The sequence below is a fragment of the Lonchura striata genome, chromosome 7, assembly GCF_050655825.1.
Source record: "Lonchura striata isolate lonStrDom1 chromosome 7, ASM5065582v1, whole genome shotgun sequence".
In the NCBI taxonomy this organism is placed as follows: Eukaryota; Metazoa; Chordata; class Aves; order Passeriformes; family Estrildidae; genus Lonchura; species Lonchura striata.
The window spans coordinates 783,396-810,094 of NC_140709.1; the positions used below are offsets into that span (position 1 = coordinate 783,396).

General features: G+C 56.2%; 1 long non-coding RNA gene across 1 annotated transcript; it reads right to left on the reverse strand.

Annotated features, from left to right (window-relative positions):
• Nucleotides 1-24,490: 24,490 nt before the first annotated feature.
• LOC146766855 (uncharacterized) lies at nucleotides 24,491-26,171 on the reverse strand. The gene is made up of 2 exons (XR_014956661.1): nucleotides 25,935-26,171; nucleotides 24,491-25,078 (listed from the first exon to the last, which is right to left on the reverse strand). It is a non-coding gene; the product is annotated as an uncharacterized LOC146766855 (long non-coding RNA).
• Nucleotides 26,172-26,699: the final 528 nt, after the last annotated feature.

Below are 26,699 nucleotides of genomic sequence, written 5' to 3' on the forward strand. Positions count from 1 at the left end.
GGCACTTGGGGACATGGGGCAGTGGTGGCCTCGGCACTGCTGGGGAACAGCTGGACTCTGTGGTTTGAGAGGGATTTTCCAACCTCAACAATTCCGTGTTTCGATGATCTCCTGCCAAGGCACCATCGCCCCCGGTACCTCCTGCCCTGGAGGAGCGCAGGAGACCCCCAAGTGAGGCAGGTCCACGGGGAGCAGAGGGGACATCAACAACTCCTTGGGCAGGGAATGCTCCCCCAGCTCTCCAGGGACCCCCACCTTTGTCACAACACCGTCCATCAAAAAGTGACCCCGTTGGCTCTGGCTTTAGGATAGAATCCCTGATCAGAGGTCTGCAGGAGGGGAGCTGCAGTTGTGCCAGCCAAAATGAGCCCACTGGTGCTGGGACTCCGGCAGTCTCTCCTCTCTCTCATTAGAGGGGGACTTCACACCTTCAGCATCCTCCTGATTCTCCTTTGTGCGTGTTTAGGCCACAGGTAACCTGTGGGGTGGCAAAGGTCAAAACTGGATGGGTCTGGCCATGGAGAGGGGCCCGGGTAGTTTAATTCTGATTCCTGGCTCCCAGAGCAGCCCCAGCCTGGGATGAGATGCTCCCGGCTCTCCCGGAGCCCAGCCCCAGTCGGGGCAGTGGCCCTGCCCGAGCTGCAGCACGATCTGCTCCCCTCTGGGATCCCAGAGCCACGGGGCTGACAGAGCCCGGGGGATGCTCTGACCCCACACCTGCAGGGCCGGTTCCTGCTGTCCCCCTGACCCCAAACCCTGCAGGGCTGGTTCCTGCCCCACTGTGACCCCAAACCCTGCAGGGCTGTGCTCCTGTCCCTCTGAACCCAAACCCTGCAGGGCTGTGCTCCTGTCCCTCTGAACCCAAACCCTGCAGGGCTGTGTTCCTGTCCCTCTGTCACCCCAAACCCTGCAGGGCTGTGCTCCTGTCCCTCTGAACCCAAACCCTGCAGGGCTGTGTTCCTGTCCCTCTGTCACCCCAAACCCTGCAGGGCTGTGCTCCTGTCCCTCTGAACCCAAACCCTGCAGGGCTGTGTTCCTGTCCCTCTGTCACCCCAAACCCTGCAGGGCTGTGTTCCTGTCCCTCTGTCACCCCAAACCCTGCAGGGCTGTGCTCCTGTCCCTCTGAACCCAAACCCTGCAGGGCTGTGTTCCTGTCCCTCTGTCACCCCAAACCCTGCAGGGCTGGTTCCTGCCCCACTGTGACCCCAAACCCTGCAGGGCTGTGCTCCTGTCCCACTGTGACCCCAAACCCTGCAGGGCTGTGCTCCTGCCCCACTGTGACCCCAAACCCTGCAGGGCTGTGCTCCTGCTCCCCTCTGACCCCAAACCCTGCAGGGCTGTGCTCCTGTCCCCTGTGACCCCAAACCCTGCAGGGCTGGTTTCTGCTGTCCCTCTGACCCCAAACCCTGCAGGGCTGTGCTCCTGCCCCCTCTGACCCCAAACCCTGCAGGACCCCAGCCCCTTGGCACTGGGCTGGGGTGGGCACTGGCACTGGGTTTGAAGCAGCCCCGGTGCCGAGCAGCAGCTCCTGCCCTGTGCTCTCAATAAAAGCTCATTAAGGAAAGATTATGAACATATAACAATACATTTTAAGTGCGCTGCAATGATCCATAAAATTGGTGTGGCTAATTAGCAGATCAAATCTCCATGAGAACTGGATCACTTTAATATCCTTGGGTAGTTTAATTCTGTAGGTATTTTACTATCCACACATGTTTAGTAAAATTAAATAACAGTATAAATGTTCAGTGGGATTAAAACAACAGTAAAATGAAACCAAACAAAATGAATTTATTTTGTTAATAGAATAACAGAGAATCCCAGTGTTGATATAACATTACACAAAATCTAGAGCAAACACTGCCTGAATCCCAGTCTCATTTCACATGTAATTAACCTTTCTCAATCAAGCTAAGCAGACCTGATACCTCCTCCACAGTGTCTGTGCAGCCACGGCTCTGCCTGTGCCGGATGAGAGGCAGGAGGCAGCTCGGGGCAGCTTTTCCCAGTGCTGGTGGGCACTGGTCCCAGTCCATGCCAAGCTGGCAGCGGCGGGGTGGGGACTGGCTCCCTCCTCCCTGCCTGGAAACCCCCTGAGCCCTGGGGAGCACCTGGCAGAGGCCAGGCAGGAGAAGGGTGGGAATGGTCGGGACAGAGGGGAACTTCTGAGCAGTTCAGGTCCCCCCCAGTGGGTGCACTCTGCCTGGGGGAGTACAGGTTTTCCCCTTTCTCTGGAAATAAAAAAAGAGCATCCAGAAGATGCTCCTGGAGGAAGTTTGAATCTTCACCTTCGTGCAGCTCATAGAAGAATTAAGGTTGGAAAAGACGCCTAAGATCATCAAGTCCAGCCTTTAATTCCTTATAAAAGAACTCTCTCTGGATTGAAGCATCAAAAAGAACTAGGGCAGTTATATATATATATTTTTTTTTACTTTGATAAAATTAAAAGACCCTAAAAAAATAAAAAAAAAACCAATCAAAAAATTGAAGCCACCTTAGCTCTCCTCACATACAAGAGCTTTAAAAAAAATCGTTGCAGAATCACAGCTTATTTAGGAAATGAATAGAATATCCCTAAAAATCATTGAGTCTAACCATTGACCCAGAACAGCCAAGTTTTCTTTCATTTTGTTTTCAAGGGTCTCTACCTCTGAAGTTAGCAATTAAATTAGCAATTAAGTCTAAAAAGAGAATGAATCCTGAAACAGGCATCATGACTTTTAATGTCAGCAGTGACTGGTTCTGAGTAACAATTTGACGTTCAGAGGCCAGTTACAATTTCAGCAAATAAATAAAACAAAACCAGAGATGAGATCCTCCTGGGGGATCTCAGTGTGCCAGGGCAGCGTCAGCACTGTGCTGGTGGCACCAAGGAGGGCAGGGCAGTCACCACGATGGGGAGAAGGGATGGCACCCACGGGAAGGGATGGCATCCACGGGAAGGGATGGCATTCAGGGGAAGGGATGGCATCCACGGGAAGGGATGGCACCCATGGGAAGGGATGGCATCCACGGGAAGGGATGGCACCCATGGGAAGGGATGGCATCCACGGGAAGGGATGGCACCCATGGGAAGGGATGGCATTCAGGGGAAGGGATGGCACCCACGGGAAGGGATGGCACCCACGGGAAGGGATGGCACCCATGGGAAGGGATGGCATTCAGGGGAAGGGATGGCACCCACGGGAAGGGATGGCATTCAGGGGAAGGGATGGCACCCATGGGAAGGGATGGCATTCAGGGGAAGGGATGGCACCCACGGGAAGGGATGGCACCCACGGGAAGGGATGGCACCCACGGGAAGGGATGGCATCCACGGGAAGGGATGGCACCCACGGGAAGGGATGGCACCCACGGGAAGGGATGGCATTCAGGGGAAGGGATGGCATCCAGAGGGACCGGGGCAGGCTGGGAATGTTCCCCTGGAGAAGAGGAGGCTCTGTGGAGACCTCAGAGCTCCTTCCAGTACCTAGAGAGACTCCAGGAGAGCTGGAGAGGGACTGGGGACAAGGGATGGAGGGACAGGAGCCAGGGAATGGCTCCCACTGCCAGAGGGCAGGGATGGCTGGGATGTTTGGAACTGGGAATTCCTGGCTGGGCTGGAATTCCCAGATCAGTTGGGGCCGCACCTGCATCCCTGGCAGTGTCCAAGGCCAGGCTGGAGCAGCCTGGGGTGGTGCGAATTGTCCCTGCCCATAGCAGGGTGGAACAGGATGAGCTTTTATGTCCCTTCCAACCCAAAACCATTCTATGGTTCCATGATAATTTTGAGCAATAATTATGTTTTTATTCAATAGCTATGGGAAAACACCGAGTTGAATAATGAGATAAAAATGAATGTCTCAGTCCTAAAAGGACATTAATCAACATATTAACTGTGTAGACAAACTGATTTGATGCTGTTACAGCTTAATTTGTCTCAAAATCATTATTTTTTATGTATTGCATAATGTACTTTAAAAGGCGTGTCGGAGCGATCACACGCGAGCGCTGCAGGCCCGGGCCGGTGCCGCGCTCCGCTCCGAGCTCAGATTCAGGTGCCATTGCACATTTACCTGCCCCAGGTGCAGCCGGGCACGGCTCCTGCGCTGGGACGAGCCCGAACCCTTCCGCTGGTACCGGAGCCTCTCGGAGCGCTCCCTCCCCGGTACTCCGGCTCCGGAGCCTCTCGGAGCGCTCCATCCCGACGCTGCCGCTCCCGGGGCCACTCCGAGCGCTCCCTCCCCGGTACTCCGGCTCCCGGGGCCTCTCCGGAGCACTCCGTTCCTCCCGGGGCAGCTCCGTTCCTCCCGGGGCAGCTCCGTTCCTCCCGGAGCACTCCGTTCCTCCCGGGGCAGCTCCGTTCCTCCCGGGGCACTCCGTTTCTCCCGGGGCAGCTCCGTTCTTCCCGGGGCAGCTCCGTTCCTCCCGGGGCAGCTCCGTTCCTGCCGGGGCAGCTCCGTTCCTGCCGGGGCAGCGCTGGCTCGGGGCCGCCGTGCTCGGCTTTTGGCCGCCGCTCAGGCCGGGAAGCGGAGCCCCGGCGGGGCTGCCGCGCGAATGTCAGACGCCAGACGGGCTGGATGCCGGACAAGCGGCGGCAGGCCTGGCTGTGCCGCCGCTTTCGGGGACAATGGTCCAGGAGCCGCTGCTGGGACACGGCAGGCAGAGCCCCGGAGGCAGTTCGGTGGAATTCTCATAAAGGAATAAAAGCCGAGTTAGTTTTTCCTGTTTGCTCTGCCAGCACTCGAGGTCTTGGTTAAGGCGCTGCAAAAGCCACCCCATGTACTCAGCCCTGAGGAATTCCCCCCTGGCGTTTTGTTCTCCCGTTCCAGGCCATGTTTGTGCCCACCTGACCTGGCAGTCTGCACCCGGGTGGATGCCACATGCCAGGCCAGGCCACCTCAAGGTGACCAGAGGTGATCTGGTCAAAGCTTGGGCTTGATGACCTTGGAGGACTTTTCCAGTGTAATGGTTGTGTGATTCTATTCTGTGTTTAACCTTCTACTCAATTCCTGTGCTTTTCCTTCTTTATCTCCTTTGGTTTTCCCTTTCCTTTCTCTTTCCTCCTTTTCCTTTTCCTTTTCCTTTTCCTTTTCCTTTTCCTTTTCCTTTTCCTTTTCCTTTTCCTTTTCCTTTTCCTTTTCCTTTTCCTTTTCCTTTTCCTTTTCCTTTTCCTTTTCCTTTTCCTTTTCCTTTTCCTTTTCCCTTTCCCTTTCCTTTTCCTCTCCTTTTCCCAAAACACCAACAGAGGGCACAAGGTGACACGCAAAGGTGGCACATAGAGGTGACAGGCAGAGGTGGCACGCAGAGGTGGCACGCAGAGGTGATCTCAGTTTTGCCAGGAGCCGGATGGTGGCAGAGCCGAGGGGGCTGGCAGCCCTCTCTGGTGGCTCGGTGTGCCCCGCAGCCCCCGGGCACTGCTGTCCACCCGGAGCCCTGCCAGAGCCAGCCCTGCCTGGTGCAATGCCAGCCCCGCCGCGGGCAGGGGACGCAGGATTGCCGGTGGATTGCAAGTGCTGAGTGGGAGGCTCCGGGAGAAGGATGAAGGAAGAGGGGAGGCTCGGGAGAAGGATGAAGGAAGAGGGGAGGCTCGGGAGAAGGATGAAGGAAGCGGGGAGGCCCCGGAGAAGGATGAAGGAAGCAGGGAGGCTCTGGGAGAAGGATGAAGGAAGTGCGGAGAGGCTCCAGGAGAAGGATGAAGGAAGCAGGGAGGCCCCGGAGAAGGATGAAGGAAGTGCGGAGAGGCTCCAGGAGAAGGATGAAGGAAGCGCGGGGAGGCTCAGGAGAAGGATGAAGGAAGCGGGGAGGCTCGGGAGAAGGATGAAGGAAGCGGGGAGGCTCGAGAGAAGGATGAAGGAAGCGGGGAGGCCCCGGAGAAGGATGAAGGAAGCGGGGAGGCTCGGGAGAAGGATGAAGGAAGCGGGGAGGCTCGGGAGAAGGATGAGGGAAGCGGGGAGGCCCCGGAGAAGGATGAAGGAAGCGGGGAGGCTCGGGAGAAGGATGAAGGAAGCGGGGAGGCTCAGGAGAAGGATGAAGGAAGCGGGGAGGCTCCAGGAGAAGGATGAAGGAAGCGGGGAGGCTCGGGAGAAGGATGAAGGAAGCGGGGAGGCTCGGGAGAAGGATGAAGGAAGAGGGGAGGCTCAGGAGAAGGATGAAGGAAGCAGGGAGGCTCAGGAGAAGGATGAAGGAAGAGGGGAGGCTCAGGAGAAGGATGAAGGAAGCAGGGAGGCTCAGGAGAAGGATGAAGGAAGAGGGGAGGCTCAGGAGAAGGATGAGGGAAGCAGGGAGGCTCGGGAGAAGGATGAAGGAAGCGGGGAAGCTCAAGAGAAGGATGAAGGAAGCAGGGAGGCTCGGGAGAAGGATGAAGGAAGCGGGGAGGCTCGGGAGAAGGATGAAGGAAGAGGGGAGGCTCCAGGAGAAGGATGAAGGAAGAGGGGAGGCTCGAGAGAAGGATAAAGGAAGTGGGGAGGCTCAGGAGAAGGATGAAGGAAGAGGGGAGGCTCGGGAGAAGGATAAAGGAAGTGGGGAGGCTCCAGGAGAAGGATGAAGGAAGCGGGGAGGCTCGGGAGAAGGATGAAGGAAGCGGGGAGGCTCGGGAGAAGGATGAAGGAAGCGGGGAGGCTCGGGAGAAGGATGAAGGAAGCGGGGAGACTCCTGGAGCCGCCGCGGCTCGGGGGAGACGCCGGGAGTGCTCGAACCACGAACCGCGCTCGCTGGCGTGGCACCAGGGATGAAGAATCAGCCTTTGTCTGCGCCAGGCCAGGCTGCTCTCTAAAGGCCTTTTAGATCAGCTGCAGGAACAAGAAGGAGGGAAGTAGCCCACGGATTTAATACAGGCAACACGCAAAGTACATAATAATGAAAACCAAAATCCTTTCATGGCATCCGTGAGGGCAGCAAACAATGGGAGTTAATGCAGGCTGCAGCCCCTCAACTTTTACCTCCGAATATTGGTGGCATTGCAGGGCTAATTCTCCTTCCACCCGTCACTAGATTGTGCACTGGGTTCTGCTTTTGTTTGACAGCAAAATGTAAATGATAGAAAATTTGGTCCAACAATATGTTCTGATTTTTCCTGCACTACAGAGTGTCCCCTCAACATGACAAACCGTGTTTATCCCACTAGGGAGAGAGGGGGAGGGATCCCATGGGATTATCAGCATGTGCAGTGCCATTAAGTTAAATAGCCACATTAGGATTTAACAAGGTCAACAACATATTTATTTCTCTTTTTCCTGCTTATTAAGATTTTCTTTTAAAGTCTCAACTAAATAAAGTTTTTGTACTGGAGGAACAAAAGTTATTTTGAGAATGACTCCTGTAGCAGGGAGAACTACTCCATCCCCTGGTCCTTCTCGTCCCTGGAATTCCTCTGTGAGCTTAGAAATTCCCCTCTTTGGCCATTCTGTATATTCAGGCCTACAAACTGCAGGTCAGGAATTGCTCCTGGCCTTGTCATTGTCTGCTCAGCTCCCACCTGTGCAGCACAACCCCTGCAGGCACTTTTCCTGCCCAGCTTCAATGGCTTCAGCAGGGACAAGGGGCTGCTTCCTGGCTCCTGCTCCTGGCTGCCACCAGCCCACCCCAGGCAGAGGCAAAGGCAGGCCCTGGCCACTCCCGGGGCTGCCAGGACGAGAACTTTCCTCTGCTGCTCCTGCCTGGGGAATCATTTGGGCTGGAAAAGCCCTCTGGGACCATCGAGTCCAAGTGTTCTACGAGCGCTGCCAGGGCACCACTGAGCCGTGTCCCCAGGGCCACATCCACCTGGCCTTTAAATCCCTCCAGGGATGGGACTCCACAGCTGCCCTGGGCAGTGCCAGGGCTGGACAGGAGAATTTTCCCCTAATGTCCAACCTAAACTTTCCCTGGCACAACTTGAGGCCGTTTCCTCTTTCCTGTCGCTTGTTGGGTGGGAGCAGAGGCCAACCCCTTCTCACCTCCACCCTCCTGTCAGGGAGCTGTATATCTTTCTGCATGTTTTTATTTTAATGATTTTATCAATTTCTAGTTAGATATTAATAAAATACTCTAATAATCCCTCCAGTGCTGGTGACTCCAGCACTACACACAGCCAGAGAATACTTGTGCAAAATGCTCTGAATTCTGTCGAGGGATCTCTTCTTCCCATAAAATTTGATGTTTTCCTTAAAATCTGGAGTTCTTTGGAATTCTCCTGCACATGAAACCTTGGGACCCACAGAGCCGAGTGTGACGGCGGTAAATGCCAGGACGAATCAGCCGTTTTCCCCAAACCTTTCCCAAGCCCGGCTGACCGGGGCCGGGGTGTCCCGGGGGATGCCCGTGTCCCCGCCAGCCCGTGGGGCATCCCTGCTGCCAGGGCCGCCGTGTCCCGGGGGTCCCGGTGCTGCCGGGGGCTCCGTGTCCCGGGGCTCCCGGTGCTGCCGGGGGCGCCGCGTTCCGGGGGTCCCGGTGCTGCCGGGGGCTCCGTGTCCCGGGGCTCCCGGTGCTGCCGGGGGCGCCGCGTTCCGGGGGTCCCGGTGCTGCCGGGGCTCCGGGGCTGTCGGGAGGGTCCCCGTGCTGGGGATGTCACTGCTGCCGGGGGCTTCCCGTGCCGGGGTCCTGCTGCCGTTCCCGTGCTCTGGGAGGGTCGCGGTGCTGTTCCCGCGCCCGGTGTCCCCTGTCCCGTGTCCCGTTGTCCCGGTGCCTCCGCTGTCCCGCGCGGTGTCCCTTGTCCTTCTGTCCCTGTCCCTGTCCCTGTCCCTGTCCCTGTCCCTCTCCTGTCCCTGTCCCTGTCCCTGTCCCTGTCCCTGTCCCTGTCCCTGTCCCTGTCCCTCTCCTGTCCCTGTCCCTGTCCCTGTCCCTGTCCCTGTCCCTGTCCCTGTCCCTGTCCCTGTCCCTGTCCCTCTCCTGTCCCTGTCCCTGTCCCTGTCCCTGTCCCTGTCCCTGTCCCTGTCCCTGTCCCTGTCCCTGTCTCTCTCCTTTCCCTGTCCCTGTCCCTGTCCCCGCGCTGCCGCCGCCGGCCCACAGGGGGCACTGTTGCCGTGCGGAAGCGCCGAGCGCCCGAGCCCGCCCGGCCCGGGAGACGGGGGTGTCCGAGACATCGGGGGTGTCCGAGACATCGGGGGTGTCAGGGATATCGGGGGTGTCTGGGATATCGGGGTGTCCGAGACATCGGGGGTGTCAGAGATAACGGGGTATCAGAGATAACGGGGTGTCAGAGATATCGGGGGTGTCAGAGATAACGGGGTATCAGAGATAACGGGGTGTCAGAGATATCGGGGTGTCCGAGACATCGGGGGTGTCAGAGATAACGGGGTGTCAGAGATATCGGGGGTGTCAGAGATATCGGGGTGTCAGAGATATCGGGGTGTCAGGGATATCGGGGTGTCCGAGATATCGGGGTGTCCGAGACATCGGGGGTGTCTGGGATATCGGGGTGTCCGAGACATCGGGGTGTCAGGGATATCGGGGGTGTCGGAGGTGTTGGGGTGTCGGGGATATCAGGGGCAGCGGGGACCTTCGAGTGCCCCGAGCCGCCGGTACCGCCCCGGGCAGGGGGAGCAGCCCAGGGCAGGGGGAGCAGCCGTGCTCGGTGCCACAGCAAAGCGAGTTTGTCACACAATAAAATCCAGGATTGTTTGGAAGGGACCTCAAAGCCCACCCAGTGCCACCCCTGCGATGGCAGAGACACCTTCGCTGTCCCAGGCTGCTCCAGCCTGGCCTTGGGCACTGCCAGGGATCCAGGGCAGCCACAGCTGCTCTGGGCATCGTCACCATTCTCGCAGCCCAGAATTTCTTCCCAATATTCCATCTAATCCTGAAAAAGCCATTCCCTGGCTCCTGTCCCTCCATGCCTTGTGCCCAGTCCCTCTCCAGCTCTCCTGGAGCCCTTCAGGCCCTGCCAGGGGCTCTGAGCTCTGCCTGGATCCTTCTCCAGGTGAACACCTCCAGCTCTTTTCCATTTAACGTGGACTTAAGGCTCCCTCAGCCCAGCTTTCCACCTCTGGATGCCTTGAGCCCAGCTGTTCATCCCTGGGTTCCAAGCTCCTACAACACCCACCTCGTATCCTGCACTGCACCAACATCTGCCAGCCCCGAAAAAGTCTGTTTTTAAAAGAACAACAATTGTATCGCAGGTTTCGGAGCGCGGGATTTTATTTCCTTTCTCAAACACTCATTACAAATACAGCTTGTGCGTTATTGGAAGTGGCCTTTAATGAACAGCGTTGTTTGCGTACAAGGAGCAGCTTCCAGTGCCATTCCCTGACAGTAATTGTGGGCTGAATGGAGCCAGCACAATGCCGGAGCGCCGTTAATGGCTATCCTGTGGATTGAGTGCTCCACTTTTGTCATTATCAGGCTACTTTTTAAAATGCAGAAATTAGTTAGGCCAGCAAAGAGTTAATTATGTTCCTTGTGACAGGAAACCCTCAAAGCACATTAATTGTGGAGAATTCTTTGTCTTTCATGCAAAGCAGAGATTGGAAAGACCTCAGCAGATGATATCATAGCAGTTACTCAGAGCATCATTTAGAGGAGAAAAAAAAGCAGCAGCAGGGCAGGAGGAAACCCTCTGGTACGTAAGCACCGCGGCTGCAGGATTTGGGGAGGCACGCCCTCGTTTCTGTGTCACTGAAGGGAAAAGAGGCACAGAGAGGCTGTCTGCCCCTGCTCACTTCCCAGCCTCCCGTTCCCCTGGCATTTCGCAGTTTCTGGCGCTCAGGCCTTGGCACGGAGAGAACAATCTCCCAAACTTCCCGGGAGGCAGCCCCGGGTGGGAGCGGTGGCACCGCCGTGCTGCGCCAGCCCGGCCCTCCCTGCCAGGGACAAACGGGCACCCCGTGCCCGAGCTGGGGCAGGGAATCCCAAACCCCGAGCAAAACCCCGGAGGAGCCGCTCGAGTGGGCTCCACACCGAGCAGAAATGGAGTCACCAAACAAACCACCATGTCCTGTGAACTGGCACCATGTCCCATGTGCCGGCACCGTGTCCCGTGTGTGCTGGCACTGTGTCCCATGTGCCAACACCGTGTCCCATGTGTGCTGGCACCGCCGCCAGACCCACCAGGGGCTGCTGATCACTGGCTGGGGAGGAACGGGAGTGATCAGCACAATCAGAGCCATCAGGTGTAATTAACTGCGGCGTGTAAAAAATAAATTAATTGGCTCCTCTCCGAGGCTCACACGCTGAGCTGGGGCTCGCGCTGCAGCACGTGGGGCCTGCCCAGGGTGGGCCGGGCTCCGACAGCCCCTGTGGGACCCCAGGGAGGACAGGGACATCCTCGCCCTGTGCTGGGCAGGGTGCTGGCTCCCCGAGCTGCTCAGCTGGGGTCAGGGGTGGGGAGGGCACCAGTGCCAGCTGGGTGGGCCGAGAGCGGGGAGCAGGAGGGGAGACACCGCTGCCCTTCATCCCTGAACACTCTCCCGACCCTTTACAGGGGCTGGGACATGGATGGCCACGGGCTGGGGCAGCCCAGAGCTGGCAGCTCCGTTCCTGGCTGCCCAGGCTGCCGGTGGCACCGGGCTCTCCTCATGCCAGGCTCTGCTCCTCGGGGCAGCTGAGAGCTGCAGCAGCACCCAGCCACCCCATCCTGCCAGCTTTGCAACCAGATCTGCAAAAAAGCTCCAGTTCTGCAGAATAATTCAGCCCTAGAGACAGCTTGAAGGAAAATAGAGGAATGGGCAACAGAACCACGTTGGCCAGTTGCACTGAAAAAGAAAAGAACTGGATGTAGAGAGGAGCTGTGGCGGCTGGGCAGCACCATGCTGGCTCCTTGCCAGCGGGTAAGGCTGTGCCAGGGCAGCGGGAATCCGGAGGATTTCGCCTTATTCGGTGCTTTGCTGGCTCTGGCCCTGCAGCACGGCACTGGCACAGCCCGGGCGGGCAGCTGAGGAGAGCCTGGGACAGGGTGGCATTCTCAGCGGGGTGGCATCTTCAGCTGGGTGGCATCTTCAGTGGGGTGGAACCCTCAGCCGGGTGGCATCCTCAGCCGGGTGGCATCCTCAGCCGGGTGGCATCCTCAGCCGGGTGGCCAGGGCAGCCCTGCACTGCCAGCAGCGTTTGCTGCAGGCCTGAGGAGCTGGGCGATGCCTCGGCCAATGCTGGATTTTGTTCACTGTGGGTTAACAGAGTTTCATTTCCATGAAAGCAGCCGGCTCCCACTCAGGGCTCTCTCAGTTGCTGCGAACTTTCTCCTGGCTTATTGGCTGATTTAGCTTAACTAAGTCAGCATCAGCTGGATAATGTGTCTTGCCAAATCCTCCCAATGAAAGCAGGAAAGTTGAGAGTGATCACGCTTCTAAATGCAAACTCCAGGGAGGGACAGATTGGGCACTGCTGTACTTGGGGTTTATAGGGAAAAACAGTCCTCAATGAGCATTTTAATGTACAAATGTTTTCCATTTGGATTTCATTAATTGATTTTAACAGAAGTATTAATGGCATAAGCCAATCTTGCCGTTACTGCTGTGTGTGTTTCTAGCAGGATTAGCTCAGCTGAAATCCGTCTATCACTGCTGGGAGCCGGGGGAAGCCCTGGGGGCTGCGGGAGTCCCAGGACGGGGCTGCTGCTCCCTCCTGCCTGCCCCAGAACCACCTTCAGCCCGGGGCTGCGCTGGGCAGCAGCACCTGGGGCTGTCCCTGGGCTGGGAGCAGGGAAATTCTGGCTGTCCCTGGGCTGGGAGCAGGGAAATTCGGAAATTCTGGCTGTCCCGGGGCTGGGAGCAGGGAAATTCGGAAATTCTGGCTGTCCCGGGGCTGGGAGCAGGGAAATTCTGGCTGTCCCTGCTGCCCTCCCTGAGCACACCGTGCTCCAGAGGACACCAACCACCTGTGAGGACTTTTGGGCTGCTCCGCAGGCAAATTTATGCGCTGCCAATGGATCTCTGCTGCTCGTGGGCCGGCAGTGAGTCAGGGATGCTGTGAAAGGTCACTGCGGGGAGCTGAGCTGTGTGAGAACCTGGGCACACGTGGGCACTCGTGGGCACTCGTGGGCACACACAGACCTCCGGGGCGGGTGAGACCTTGGCTCCAGCCCCCAGAGACAGAGTGTGGGAGCTCTGGCTTTGCTGGCAGCCAGCCTTTGGCAGCAGAACAGTGATGCACGTAATTAATTTCAAATGCTCACGGTCTGTGTGGAACCCAAAATTCAGTCCAGCTCCTCAGGAGGCTTCGCAGAACCTCGTGAACATCGTCGATAAAACAAATTATTTCCAAGGTGACAGGAAGCAGGAACAGTCGACCCAAGTGCGAGCAGCTGTGGAGGAGCCCCAGCGAGGCGCTCCCTGCCTGGAATGTGGGGTGTTTAGGGATCTAAATAGCTCAGGAGAAAACTCCAGAGGTTACCGAATACCCACTTCGGCTCCAGCTCACTCCTTCTCTCCCCATTTGCAGAGCTGAACGGGGATAAATGGCTTGAAGATGCTATCGGAGCTCCTCTCCAACACCTCTCGTGCTGGAGGAGCCTCCAGTGTCCCTTTTATCTCCATCAGAGGCTGCTCTGTCTGGTGAGTGACAGGGGGGAGGGCTCAGCACAAATTACACTGGTAATTCTTCTCCAGATCTAATTAACTTAAAAGATACTGTACTGATTGCAGAAAAGGTGTTAACAGAAGCTTAAGAAGTTGAAAAACAAAATTAATCTGCATTTGAGAAAGGCTCTCCCTTTAATCTCCAGCTCGTGATGTACCAAGTACCCGACTGGAGCAGGCTGAAGCAGATAATGGGCCCGGGGATGCTGGGGGGGCGGCGGGCAGCAGCTCTGCCCACTCTGCTCGGCAGCAGGAAGGGATTTTAATGTTCTCCACGGATCTCTCTTCCCACCTAACAGCTTGGTATTATGGAACAAAAAAGTGCCAGTCTTCGAATATTATTTTCACATAAATTCCTTACAAATCGTAAAGCGGAACTTTTAAACCCGACTCCTTTCAATTTGGGAGTGCTCTATATTTCAGGGCATTTCGGATGTTGCTGGCAATATTTCTCTCTCTCATCCCATTTCCCTGCGCCGTCCCCGCTCTCCTCTTCCATCCATCCTGCTTTGCCCTCTGGCAGCAGGAATGTCCCCGAAGCCCTGCCTGGTGGCACTGCCTGGCACGGATCACAGCCGGGGACAGGGACAGCACCGAGGATCGGGGACAGGGACAGCGCCGAGCCCTGGGGACAGGGACAGCCCCGGGGTGCCCTTGGGTCGGATCCCCACCCGGGCACTCAGGGACCCCTCCTGCTCCGTGCCCTGGTCCCCCGTGCCAGCCACAGCCTCTGTGCTGAGCTGTCCTGATGAGGCTGAGCACCCAGAGGCCGAGGTGAGTTTGTGTTTCAGCAGCCTGGCACCCCCGATGGGCTCCCCAGCTGTGAAATCAGCAATTAATGATGTGCCAGGCCCTGCCAGGCCCTGCCTTGCCTTGGCATCCTCCTCCCTTGCCACAGTGGGGTGTGCGGATCTCAGTGGGAGCACCCCGAGGCTGGGTGCCCCAGGGAGCAGCCTGTGTCCCTGCGTCCCTGTGTCCCTGTGTCCCTGTATCCCTGTATCCCTGTGTCCCCTCATCCCTGTGTCCCTGCGTTCCTGTGTCCCTGTGTCCCTGTGTCCCTGTGTCCCTGTGTCCCTGCGTCCCTGTGTCCCCGCGTCCCTGTGTCCCCGTGTCCCTGTGTCCCTGTGTCCGTGTCCCTGTGTCCCTGCGTCCCTGTGTCCCCGTGTCCCTGCGTTCCTGTGTCCCTGTGTCTCCGTGTCCCTGTATCCCTGTGTCCCCATGTCCCCGCAGGCTCCCTGCTGCTCTCCGTGTGATAAAGCAGCGTGCTTTTGCAGATATTTACAGAAACAAATGTGTTATGGATTCATTTAGGAATACTGCCACTCCTAGTTTGCATCTGGACACAGCTGGGCAAAAACTCCTCTTGGACCAACCCCGGATGAATTCCCAAGGAGAGGCCAAGGTGACAAAGGCATAACCAGGAGCTCGTTTAACCAGCCTGGACCATATACCTACCAGGAACTGTTTACCAATGAATCCAACATAAATTACTGTTTTCAGCTGCCATTAAGTAACCTGTGCCAAAAAATTAACCTGTAAACTGTTTGACGTCCCACAGTAATATATCAAAATGCTGCCGGCATACTGATCCCTCACCAGGCTGTGCAACAAATCAATTAGGCTACAATTCTGTTCATTAGAATTCATTTAAATCTCAATTAAAAAGTTAATTAAAAGTAAGAGTGAGAAGGAAATCATGTCTAACATTCCTATTAAACTCAAATCACCGAATTAGTTTTAAATCCAAATCCAGAGCCCGGATGGAGGTTTGGAGGGGCAGGCAGGCCGCGGGCAGGCTGCTGTGCCGTGGCACGGGGGAGGCAGCGCTGCGGAGCTCCAGAGAGGCACTCCCTGGAGCGTGGCGCTGCTCAGAGCCCCGTGCCCGGCGCTCTAGCCCATCTCATTTTGCAATGCAGTGCATCTGCTTGCTGGGATGAATTTGTCTCTGTCAGACCGAGCCTTCGGCAGCCCCGGGGGTTCCCGCGGCTCCTGCTCCCGCTGGGCTGCTGCCAGCGCACCCCCAGCCCGGGGCACTGCTCCCCCTTCCACTGTGTGCCACAGGAGGCTCCCCTGAGGAGAGGGCTCCTTTGGGGTGAGGAAAGGGCTCCTTTGGGGTGAGGAAAGGGCTCCTTTGGGGCTGAGGAGAGGGCTCCTCTGGGATGAGGAAAGGGCTCCTCTGGGGTGAGGAAAGGGCTCCTCTGGGGTGAGGAAAGGGCTCCTTTGGGGTGAGGAAAGGGCTCCTTTGGGGTGAGGAAAGGGCTCCTCTGGGGTGAGGAAAGGGCTCCTCTGGGGTGAGGAAAGGGCTCCTCTGGGGTGAGGAAAGGGCTCCTCTGGGGTGAGGAAAGGGCTCCTTTGGGGTGAGGAAAGGGCTCCTCTGGGGTGAGGAAAGGGCTCCTCTGGGGTGAGGAAAGGGCTCCTTTGGGGTGAGGAAAGGGCTCCTTCGGGGTGAGGAAAGGGCTCCTCTGGGGTGAGAAAAGGGCTCCTTTGGGGTGAGGAAAGGGCTCCTTCGGGGTGAGAAAAGGGCTCCTCTGGGGTGAGGAAAGGGCTCCTCTGGGGTGAGAAAAGGGCTCCTCTGGGGTGAGGAAAGGGCTCCTTCGGGGTGAGGAAAGGGCTCCTCTGGGGTGAGGAAAGGGCTCCTCTGGGGTGAGAAAAGGGCTCCTCTGGGGTGAGGAAAGGGCTCCTCTGGGGTGAGGAAAGGGCTCCTTCGGGGTGAGAAAAGGGCTCATTAGGGGTGAGGAGAGGGCTCCTTTGGGGGTGAGAAAAGGGCTCCTCTGGGGTGAGGAAAGGGCTCATTCGGGGTGAGAAAAGGGCTCCTCTGGGGTGAGGAAAGGGCTCCTTCGGGGTGAGAAAAGGGCTCCTCTGGGGTGAGGAAAGGGCTCCTTTGGGGTGAGGAAAGGGCTCCTTCAGGGGTGAGGAAAGGGCTCCTTCAGGGGTGAGGAAAGGGCTCCTTCGGGGGTGAGAAAAGGGCTCCTTCGGGGTGAGGAAAGGGCTCCTTTGGGGTGAGGAAAGGGCTCCTCTCAGGGCTGAGGAAAGGGCTCCTCTGGGGTGAGGAAAGGGCTCCTTTGGGGTGAGGAAAGGGCTCCTCTGGGGTGAGGAAAGGGCTCCTTCAGGGGTAAGGAAAGGGCTCCTTTGGGGTGAGGAAAGGGCTCCTCTCAGGGCTGAGGAAAGGGCTCCTTTGGGGGTGAGGAAAGGGCTCATCCAGGGGTGAGGAAAGGGCTCCTCTCAGGGCTGAGGTCCCTCGGGTACTGGGTGGGCTGTGGGAGGGAGGCTCCCAGCCCGGGCACCCCACACCAGGCAGGCACGATGGGACCCGTGGCACACCTGAGGTGGGGTTTAACGGGGGCACGGACCTTTTCTTCCCACCTGGGAGCAACGTGCTCCTTCCTGCTGCTCTCCTAAGGTCCAAAAATAGAGCCCCCACGGCCGTCAGCATCTCCTGACAAGCTCCAGAAGCCTCAGCCTGATTTCCCATGCAGTTCTTGGCACCGAGGTCTGGGTGGAGGTGGGCAGGGTCCACCCAGCCTCTCAGTCTCATTAATCATTTGGCTTTCCCTGGCTGCTCGCAGCATCTTCTGGAGGAACCCTTCTCTTTATTCATTCAGACAACCCTTTGGATTAAACAGAGCCAGCTAAATGTCAAACCAAATCTGAGTCTTGATGCAGATAATCATTTCAATAATATTTCTCCATTTGTGCCCAAACACCAGGGGAATAAAGCTTTTCTGCTGTCAGGTAGTGTAAGACTGCAGTTGGTGTAAATGCTTGACATTGAGCCAGATGGCTTAGCCGTGCTGCAAACATATGTTCAACAAGCAGGCTTGCACACATTGGAATTTTATTATTTTGCACTGGTGAGACATGCATATTTATTTACTTGACCCCCTTCGGTGTCACTTTGGTATTAACACAATCAGTTCTGGTGTCTCTGAGCCGTGGGGCAGGGGGCTCGCTCTGGCCAGGGAGGGAGCAGCTCCTGCTCCCCCACTCCCAGGCGTTCCCCTCCTGCACAAGGCTTTACTCTGCAATTACGCCAGTAATTTTCCCACTTTTTTAAGGCCGGGGTCTCTCGACAGGTGATATATTATGCTCTGTCAAGTGCATCCCGAACATCTCGCTGAGATCACCAAATTAGAAAAAAATAATCAGTGCAAAGGGGAAAAAAATGAACAGGATAAAAAATTAGAATCTTTGGGTGGACGCAGCAGCGCTGACACCGTCACACCGAGCCGAGCACAGGCAAGGCTTTTTTTTTTTTCCAGGCTGATATTAAATAGCTGGACATAAATCTAAGTAATTTCACAAAACAGCACTAGAACGGCCTGGCACCCAGTCCACAACTCATTAAAAGCTGCAGGAAGCTTGCTCTGCCTCACGTGAGCTCTGGGCTGGGCTCGCGTTGAGTTTTGGATCCCAGTCCTGGTGCTGAGCAGAGTGGGCTCTGCCACCCTGACTGCTGTGCCACAGCCACGGGTCCTGGTGTGGAGAAGTGCCCAAAAGCCAACCCAGGGGCCTCAGACGGGCACAGCCTGGAAATGCACAGGGCTCTGGTCACCCTGGCTGGGATCCTTGAGCTCCTGTCTCTGCCCACCCCATCCCCACCAGCACCTCCTCACGGAGAACCTTCACAGGACCCCAGACTGGTTTGGGCTGGGAGGGACCCCAAATCCCACCCAGTGCCACCCTGCCATGGCAGGGACACTCCCGCTGTCCCAGCTGCTCCAGCCCCAGTGTCCAGCCTGGCCCTGGGCACTGCCAGGGATCCAGTACAGCCCCAGCTGTGCCAGGGCTGCCCACCCTGCCAGGGAACGATTCCTGCCTGGTCTCCCATCCATCCCTGCCCTCTGGCACTGGGAAGCCGTTCTCCCTGTGTCACTGCTGATGCATCTGGCTCCTCCACCCACACTATCTTCAGCTCTAGAGAGAGACAGAAAATAATTCAAAGCCCTGTCCCGTCCTTGCAACTGGGTGCTCAGTGCAGATCAGTGAAAAGCTGCTTGTGGTGGCAGCTGGAGCAGGCCAGTGCAGGAGCAGAGGTGAGGACAGCTACCACCCTGCTCTTTCATCAGAGCCTCACTCCAGCTCTCCACAGCCTCCCTCATTGTTGTCTGGGCTGGCCTTGTGCTATTTTCAGCTTCAGGGGCAAGGCCCATCCATTATTTTTGTCCGTAAAGTGCCGCACACATCTGGGATGCTCTTTAAATAGTCATAATAACAACAATAATAATAATAACAACAACAGAGCTGCTCCTGACAAAGCTGTTCCCGGTCTTTGCCGTGCCGCAGATTGCTCAGCAGCTCTGCTCCCCACCTGTGGCAATCGAGTGGCACACTGCTGGGGACAGGGTGACCCCCATCCTGGGGACAGGGTGACCCCCACCCTGGGGACAGCGTGACCCCCACCCTGGGGACAGGGTGACCCCCACCCTGGGGACAGGGTCCTGCTGCTGCCACCTGGGCTGGCAGGGCTCCTGCTGCCCTGAGCTCTGCCAGCCCCAGGGCCGGGTGATGGCAGCGGCACCCCGCCGCAGAGCCAGGACCACCGAGTGCCCCCAGCTCACCTTCCTCGGCCCCTGCGCCCCCGGCCCGGTGCTGCTGGGCTTTTGGGAAGGCTGGCATGGTGGCATGTGAGCCCAGGGGTGATGGTGCCGTGCCCTCCCTGGCACGCCGTGGCTGTGCCGCTCAGGGCACCGCGGCCACGCGCCTCCCGTGCCCACGGGGCGAGCCCAGATCGCGCTGGCAGGACGGCGGAGCCGTGGTGTGTGACATAAAGTCCTTTATGAGGTAAAAGTCCTTTCTCCCCAGGTGCTGGCTCTCTGAGGGACGAAGGGCACACGCGGGTGGGTGCAGAGGGCGCCGAGTTCTGCCGCGGTGCGGACGTGCAGCTGCCCCGTTGGGCTGGGCCGCGCTCCAGCTGCTCTCCTTCCCAGTAACCAGTGCTGCCGAGCAGCCAGGCTGGTTTATATCTGCTGCCAAATCCTTCTTCCTTGGCACTGGCCAGCCGGGATTCGGCTGGAGCAGAGGTGCTGGCTGGGAGGAGGCTCCGGCACCTCGGGAATCTCCAGGGTCTCTGCAAACATCGCCTGCCTTCGGGGTGACAAGAAAAGAATGCAGCAGGGTTTTCTCCGGGATTTGGGGATTTGGGGTTGCCTGGTGGCCAGAGCCACGTGCAGCTGCAGGTGGTCCTGGCACATCCCTGGTGGGCAGCAGTGCTGGGCACGGTCCCGGGGCCAGCCCAGTCCATGGCCCGTGCCCGAGGTTCCTACGTCTGCCTCGGGAGCAGCCTCGGGAAAAGCAGAACAAATGGCTGGCAGGAGAGGTGGCTCATGAATTTTCCTATTGATTTTGCTGGGTTTGAATTAGTTTCTTGCACTGAGCAAACCCACCCTCCCTCATGTGCACCGTGTGAGCCCATGAAGGGAATATTTGGAATAAAAGGCTGAGCAGCCCTGCTGCAGCTCCAGGGATCCTGCTGAACGGAGTGCTGCTGCTCCTCTGTGCATCTTCCAGGGAAGGGTTTCTGGATCCATTTAAACCCAACTGCTATTTGACCCAGAAGTGGTGTTGCATTAAATCCCACATATATTTCATCCTGATTTCCCTGATTCCATCCTTTTGATGAAAAGCTGGCAGGCGTTTGATATTTATACACTGGCATTGCAGAGCCTCTGAGCATAGCTTCGTGGAAGTGGCTGTGCCAGGGAAATCTGGACTGCAGCTCCAGAGGCAGGGCTTGGAGAGTCCCCCAGAAGCTTGGATGGGAGTGTGGGATGGGATGGGATGGGGCTGTGCCACTGCTGCCAGGCTGGGGCAGGGCAGGAGGGAGGAGGGGTGGTGGGAGCACAGCGAGCTCGGGGTCCGGCCACCCCGGGACCCCTGGTGTGCTCAGCCAGCGGCCACCCCTCATCCTCATCCTCATCCTCATCCTCATCCTCATCCTCATCCTCAATCTCCTTTTACCGGGGCAGCAAAGGCCCTCGGGGGCTGCTTTTGGGGAATGAGGAGAGGACCCCTCCTCAACGGCACCCTGCTGGAAAATACAGAGTAAATCACACCTGCCAGTGCTTCTCCTTCAAACAAAAATGAGCTGGAGCTGGAGTTGACTTAGGATATAGATCTCTATCCTCTCAGTCATTCCTGTGCTAGTTTTTCATAAACTTGGCTGCTTCTCGTTTGCCCTCTAATAATTCTCCGAAGGCTCATTTCCCCTGTATAACTCTGTGCAAACACAAAGTTGAGGAAAGGGTATTTAGACTCATCCTCCAGGAATGCTGTTGTTGAGGAAATGCTTGTTTACCTACGTCAGTAATTTCCAAGAATATAATGTGCATTTGAAGATCAAATGTGAAAACTCCAGCATTTGGATGAGTTGAAGCTCCCGTGGAATTGCAGTCTGGCTGCTCCCAGCTGGCTCTTCACCCCAGATTATCAAAGCCATGGAAAAGCAAGGGATTGCCGGCTCCAGCAGTGGGAGGGTGAGCCCTGAACCCCTCCATTGGTGAAGCCTTTGTGGCATTTTTATTCATGAGTGAGAAGGCACCTGATAATTCTGTGATTAGGTGTTCCCTGGTAAGTGAAGATAAATGTGATCAACGGCAGGAGCCATTACATGTTCCCTACAATGCAAGTTACCTTGCTACAGATTTTCTTCTATATGATTTCTTATTTTTCATGTAGGCAAAGAGGAAAATATTTGTAAAATCTCATAATATTTTTTAGAGTGTATTTACTAAGATTACAAAAGAGTAACTCACTGATGAGATGCTTGGCACACATCACACTCTCCCATCTTTCCCTGCAATGTCATCTTGAGCCATTTCCCTGCAATGTCATCAATTAAATCTTAAAATCCCAGAATGGTTGGGGTGGAAGGGACCTTAAAGCTCATCCTGTTCCACCCCTGGCATGGGCAGGGACACCTCCCACTTGGCAGTTCCAGTTTGCAGAGGTGGACGGCCCTGAGGAGAACACCCTGCCCTGGTGCCCTGGTACAGCACCAGGTGGGGTGTAAGTGGTTGGGAGGGAGCGAGGCAGAGGGAGACACCCCCAGCCTGGGACTCTGGGATCTGGGACTCTGGGATCTGGGTCATGGTGGCAGGATCATTCCTAATTCCTGCAGCTGGAGGAGGGCCTGAGGTGATCGATGCAGGAGCAGGACGTGCTCCGCGCGCTCTGCAGCCAGGCAGGTGCACAGAGCCGCAGGGCTGTCCCCGGGAGCGTGGCAGGGACAGGAATGTGCAGGCTGCTGCCAGCAGGCAAGAAAGAAATCCTGCTCTGTGCTCAGCCTGGCGCAGCCCGGGCACTGCGAGGCCCCTGCAGGCAGTGCCAGGGGATGGCTGTGCCCGGCACATCCACCTGCTGCTGCACTGCCTGGCCCCGTGTCCTCCTGTCCCCCTGCTCCCCTGCCACCCTGTGTCCTTGTCACCCTGTCACCCTGTCCCCCTGTCCCCTGTTCTCCCTCTTCCCCTGTTCCCCTGCCCCCTTGTCACTGTGTAACCCTGTCCCTCTGCTACCCTGTGCCCTTGTCACCGTGTCCCCATGTCACTGTGTCTCACTGTCCCCCCTGTCCCCCTGTTCCCCTGTACCCCCCTCACTGTGTCCCCCAGTCCCCCTGTCCCCCTGTCCCCTTGTCCCCTTGTCCCCATGTCCCCATGTCACTGTGTCTCCCTGTCCCCCTGTCCCCTTGTCACCATGTCCCCATGTCAGTGTCTCACTGTCCACCTGTACCCCCTGTTCCCCTGTCCCCTTGTCCCCTTGTACTCTGTCCCTTTATCCCCCGTCCCCCATCCCGTCCCCTGCCCCGTGGCTCGGGCACAGGTGCCACCTTGGGCACACCTGCGGAGGGGCTGGGTGCCAGGTGGGCGCTGCCCGCTGGCTCTCAGGTGTGCTGTGGGGGCTGCAGAGGGTGGGAGGGTGCCCGCACAGCCCCTGCCCTGTGCCCTGTGCCCACCCTGCCCCGTCCCTTTCCTGTGCCCCCTGGCCTCCTGCCCCACGCCCCGGCCATGCAGGTGCCCACGCCACGGCGAGCTGCCCGAGCCCCACCGGGGGCTGCCCCGCGCCGTGCCCTGGCTCACTGACCCCCAGGCTGGGGAGGGGGCGATGCCCTCCCGGGGGCTCGGGGTGCCCGGTGCCACAGCCCGAGGTGCCCGGCAGCAGGGACGGGCCGGACACAGCAGCAGCTGGCACTGGGGAGGAAAGTTTGTAAAGAAAGTACTGAACACAGACTTCCCGGGGTATCAGAAGGAAAATTTATGCATCGCCTTTGAGTTCAACTTCTCCATTAAAGCTTTTTCCCTATAATCTAGGGAGTTCTTATCTTGGTGACTTATGATGTTATGGAGGGGCTCATGCATGGAAAATGTCAATAGAAATAGTAACTCTAGAAGGGAAGGGCCTCCTAATTAGTCCCCATTTAGATTTTATGATGGCTTTGAGATCTGCTCATCCTGACAGTGCGCACTCTGGTTACATATTGTTCTAGCCTGAGGGAACCATAGGAAAATCCAGATTTATTGTACCTATCATACCAGCATATTTCATTTGCCATTATGAGCAGCCATCTCGCAATGATGCAGGAGTATTTATTACAGATTAAATTGTAGGACCTGGATGGTTTAGTGAGGTTCTTGAGGTATCATTTATGTCATTAACTGGCTCATTATCAGATCTGCAAATCTCAATTCCTTTTTTTGTGCCTTCTGTTTCCGAGCAGGGACCTGGGCTGGGCTCAGGCAGGTCCCAGGGCGCGTGTGAGGCCGGGGCATGCAGGGAGAGCATCCCTGGGGTGCTGGAGCCGGGGCTGCTCCGGGTCCCTGGGCGATCACCAGCTCCACAGAGAGCCACCACGGCCGCCCCGAGCGCTGTCACCTCCTCTGCCGCTGTCCCCACCCCATCCCTCTCCATTAAAGCACAGCCCAGAGAGGTGAGCTGGGAAAGGCAGTGGTAGGAGAGCAGGTAATTTAACTCTAATTATTTAACAAGTCTGTGCCAGGCGTAAGCTTATTACCAGCGGCGAAAGGATACGCGGGATTTTTCCTCCCTCTCTCTCTTTTACGCTTTATCTCTACTTGGAGAATTATTTGAAGAGGTTTAATCCAGCCTTGATTGTTGCTGCTAATGGGCAAGGAGAACGGGTTATTCCATGTGCTCGGCTCTCCAGAAAAGTCATGGGGAAGGAGCTCTCGGACACTGCCTGGCCCTTCGATTTAGTGATATTATTTGAATTTATTGTTCGATGCGACTCGCGTGTCCTGCCTTGTTGGTATTTGCCCTATTTACTCTCCTATATTGCTTTTTCATAAAACCAGGGGATGGCATTTAAGTTGTTGTGTTCTTTGGTATTAAAAGGCACTCGGAACAAGCCTGGGAGCACATCCTGGATTGTGGGGTTCAGGGCATGCTCTGCTGCAGCTGCCCCACTCTTGGGCTGCTGCAATTAATTAATTCCCATGATGGCCAATATTTGTGGGGAAGAAGAAGCCTGGGAGGACAGAAATAATGCGTAGAAATGCCACCTCCTCTGTCCCCAGGCAAAGGCTGTGAGGGGGTTGGCGGGGGCCGGCTGCACCCCGAGTTTCTGCAGCGGACCAGGCGGTGCTGGGGCTCCGCTGCGGTGGCGGCGCGAGGATGGATCCGGGCTCTGCCCTCCCTGGGCTGCTCCCCTGCCCCACGGGTGCCCCACGGGCACCCCACAGGTGCTCCACGGGTGCCCCACGGGTGCCCCACGGGTGCCCCACGGGTGCCCCATGGGTGCCCCATGGCATCGCCCCCACGGGAGGTGTGGGGGAGCCCAGCCCCAGGGCCTGGCTCACTGCCAAAATCTGAGGTGGGCACCTAAATATTCCCCTGAGACGGGGCCAGAGACAGCCCAGGGAGGCTCCTGGGCTGGGCCCTCTTGGGGGTCTCTCCCTGCCCAGGAGCTTCCCCAAAACTCCCAAACATTCCCTGTGGGTGCAGGCACATGACCTCCAAATAAATCCAGAACGCCTTGTGGAGATCCATGAAAATGAATGCTTCCCAGTGCTTGGTGCTCTGCCCTGGTTTTAATTATTTTATTTATTTATTTTACTGAACGCTTTGCACCTGTCTTGGAAGCAGAGCTGTCTGCTCCAGGGTTAAACTCACAGCAGGTTGAAAATAGAAGGTGTGTGAGCATTTACACTGTGCTTCTCCTTGAAAAGCATCAGGATCATGTGAGATTTAAAAATGTTTAAATGAGAGGCTTCTCGCTGTAATTTACACACATCCCATTTTATTTATTTTATTTTATTTTATTTTATTTTATTTTATTTTATTTTATTTTATTTTATTTTATTTATTTTACATTGCATTTTCCTTTATCAGCCAAGAAAATAGGGGACATTTATAAACTAAAAGGAGAAGAATTGTTGGGTATTTATCTCGAATCAGTCTTCCAACATCTGCCTTCAGTGTGCACACGGCTGAGGAAATCCTGCGTGAGAATGGCAGCAGAAGTGGCAGTGTGTGTGTGTCCCACTCTGTTTTCTGCAGGGCCACCAGGAAATTCAGTGTTTTGTGAAGCCTACAGCTGCAGCAGCCAGCAAAGCGTCGCCAGGCAGGGATGGCTTGGACATCGTTCAGCTACTCCTGCGCTGGGTGTTCGAAATTGGAAATGGAGTGCGATTAATAAAAAGAAATAATTAAGCGCCTTTGCCTGAGCTGATAGCAAATGACGGAATTTCGGCTGCAGGAGCCGCCTCCCCAGGCTGGGTGCCGGGGCGCCCCTGGGCGAGCAGGGATCTGCCGGGGCCGGGGCTGGGCCGCTGGGGAGGATGCCTCGCCAGGCTCGGTCCTTGCCGGTAAGCGGAATATTGAGCTGCTCGTTGTCTCCATCCCCGCTTTGGGCTGGGCCGGGCTGCTCCGGCAGCAGTGCCTGGGTTGCCGTAGGAACGAGGAATTCAAGTAAATATGCTCAGGAAGGAGAAAGGTCTACTAATTAAATGTGAGTAGCATTGATAAAGGGCCAGGGCTGGGGAAAGGTAGAACGTGATGGCCTTCCTTGTAATTCACTAGAAAATACGTTTATATCTATCTATATCTAATATATCTATCTATCTATCTATCTATATCTATATCTATATCTATATCTATATCTATATCTATATTTATCTATATCTACATCTATATCTATATCATCTATATCTGTATATATTTTATATATATGGATATTATTATAGAAATAATATAGAAAATACATATGCATGTATCTGTATACCTAGAAAAAAAATATATGGATAATAATATAGACAATACATATCTGTATATTTCTCTATATAATATATATGGATACAATATAAAAATAAATATATACGTGTATATATATAAAAGAATAAAAAATATATGTGAGAGGTTTACAAGACTTATAAATGATGCATATGCCTCTTTGTGGGAGAAGTACATACATTGAAGATGACAGCAACATTTTTATATAGAAGTGACACTTTATACCTTTTTTTTCCTTTTGAGGCTGTAAATTCCGTGATCTTCTCTGAGCCCGTCCATGGCTTGCACGCGGCAGGGGAAGGCGTCCCCTGCCTCTGTGGCTGCTGGGCCCCGAGTCTCCCTCTCCAGCACCCACCTTGCCCGGCCGGGGCACATTTTCCATGGCAAGGTGCCCCACTTGGTGCCTCAGTTTACCCCGGGGGCAAATGGAGTAATCAAACTTCTGACCTCGCACTTCTTTGTTTGCTCCTCAGCTGATTTCCCATTTTTATCCCAGGCGTAAATCAAGCCCAGCTGGACCCCGCAGGCGCTGGGGTTTGGTGCCAAGCACAGCTGCGGGGCAGGGATGCTGGCATTCGGCATCTCCCAAAAACGTCCTTCCAAACCAAACGAACAGCGAACGCGGGCAATTAACGGCACATGGAGAAACACTAATGATGTTACAGGTGGGGAAACTGAGGCAGAGAAGGAGCTGCAGATTTCACGTGAAAGCCGCGGAGATGTGGCACCTGGGGGCACGGGTCAGGGGTGAGCCCGATGGGCCTAGAGGGCTTTTCCTACCCAAATAATTCCCTGATTCTGTGGTAAAATCTTTAATTAATATTGGCAAATTGGCGTCGTTAGCTTCCCCTCCCGGAGTGCCAGGACCCGCTGGCTCTGCTGAGTGCAGGGTCACAGGAGGGGGACTCGGGGCTCGTTTCTGTCCCTGTCCCCCGCCCAGCGGCCCCGGCCCTGCCCCTGCCGGGGGTCGCAGAGCCGGGGGGTCCCTGG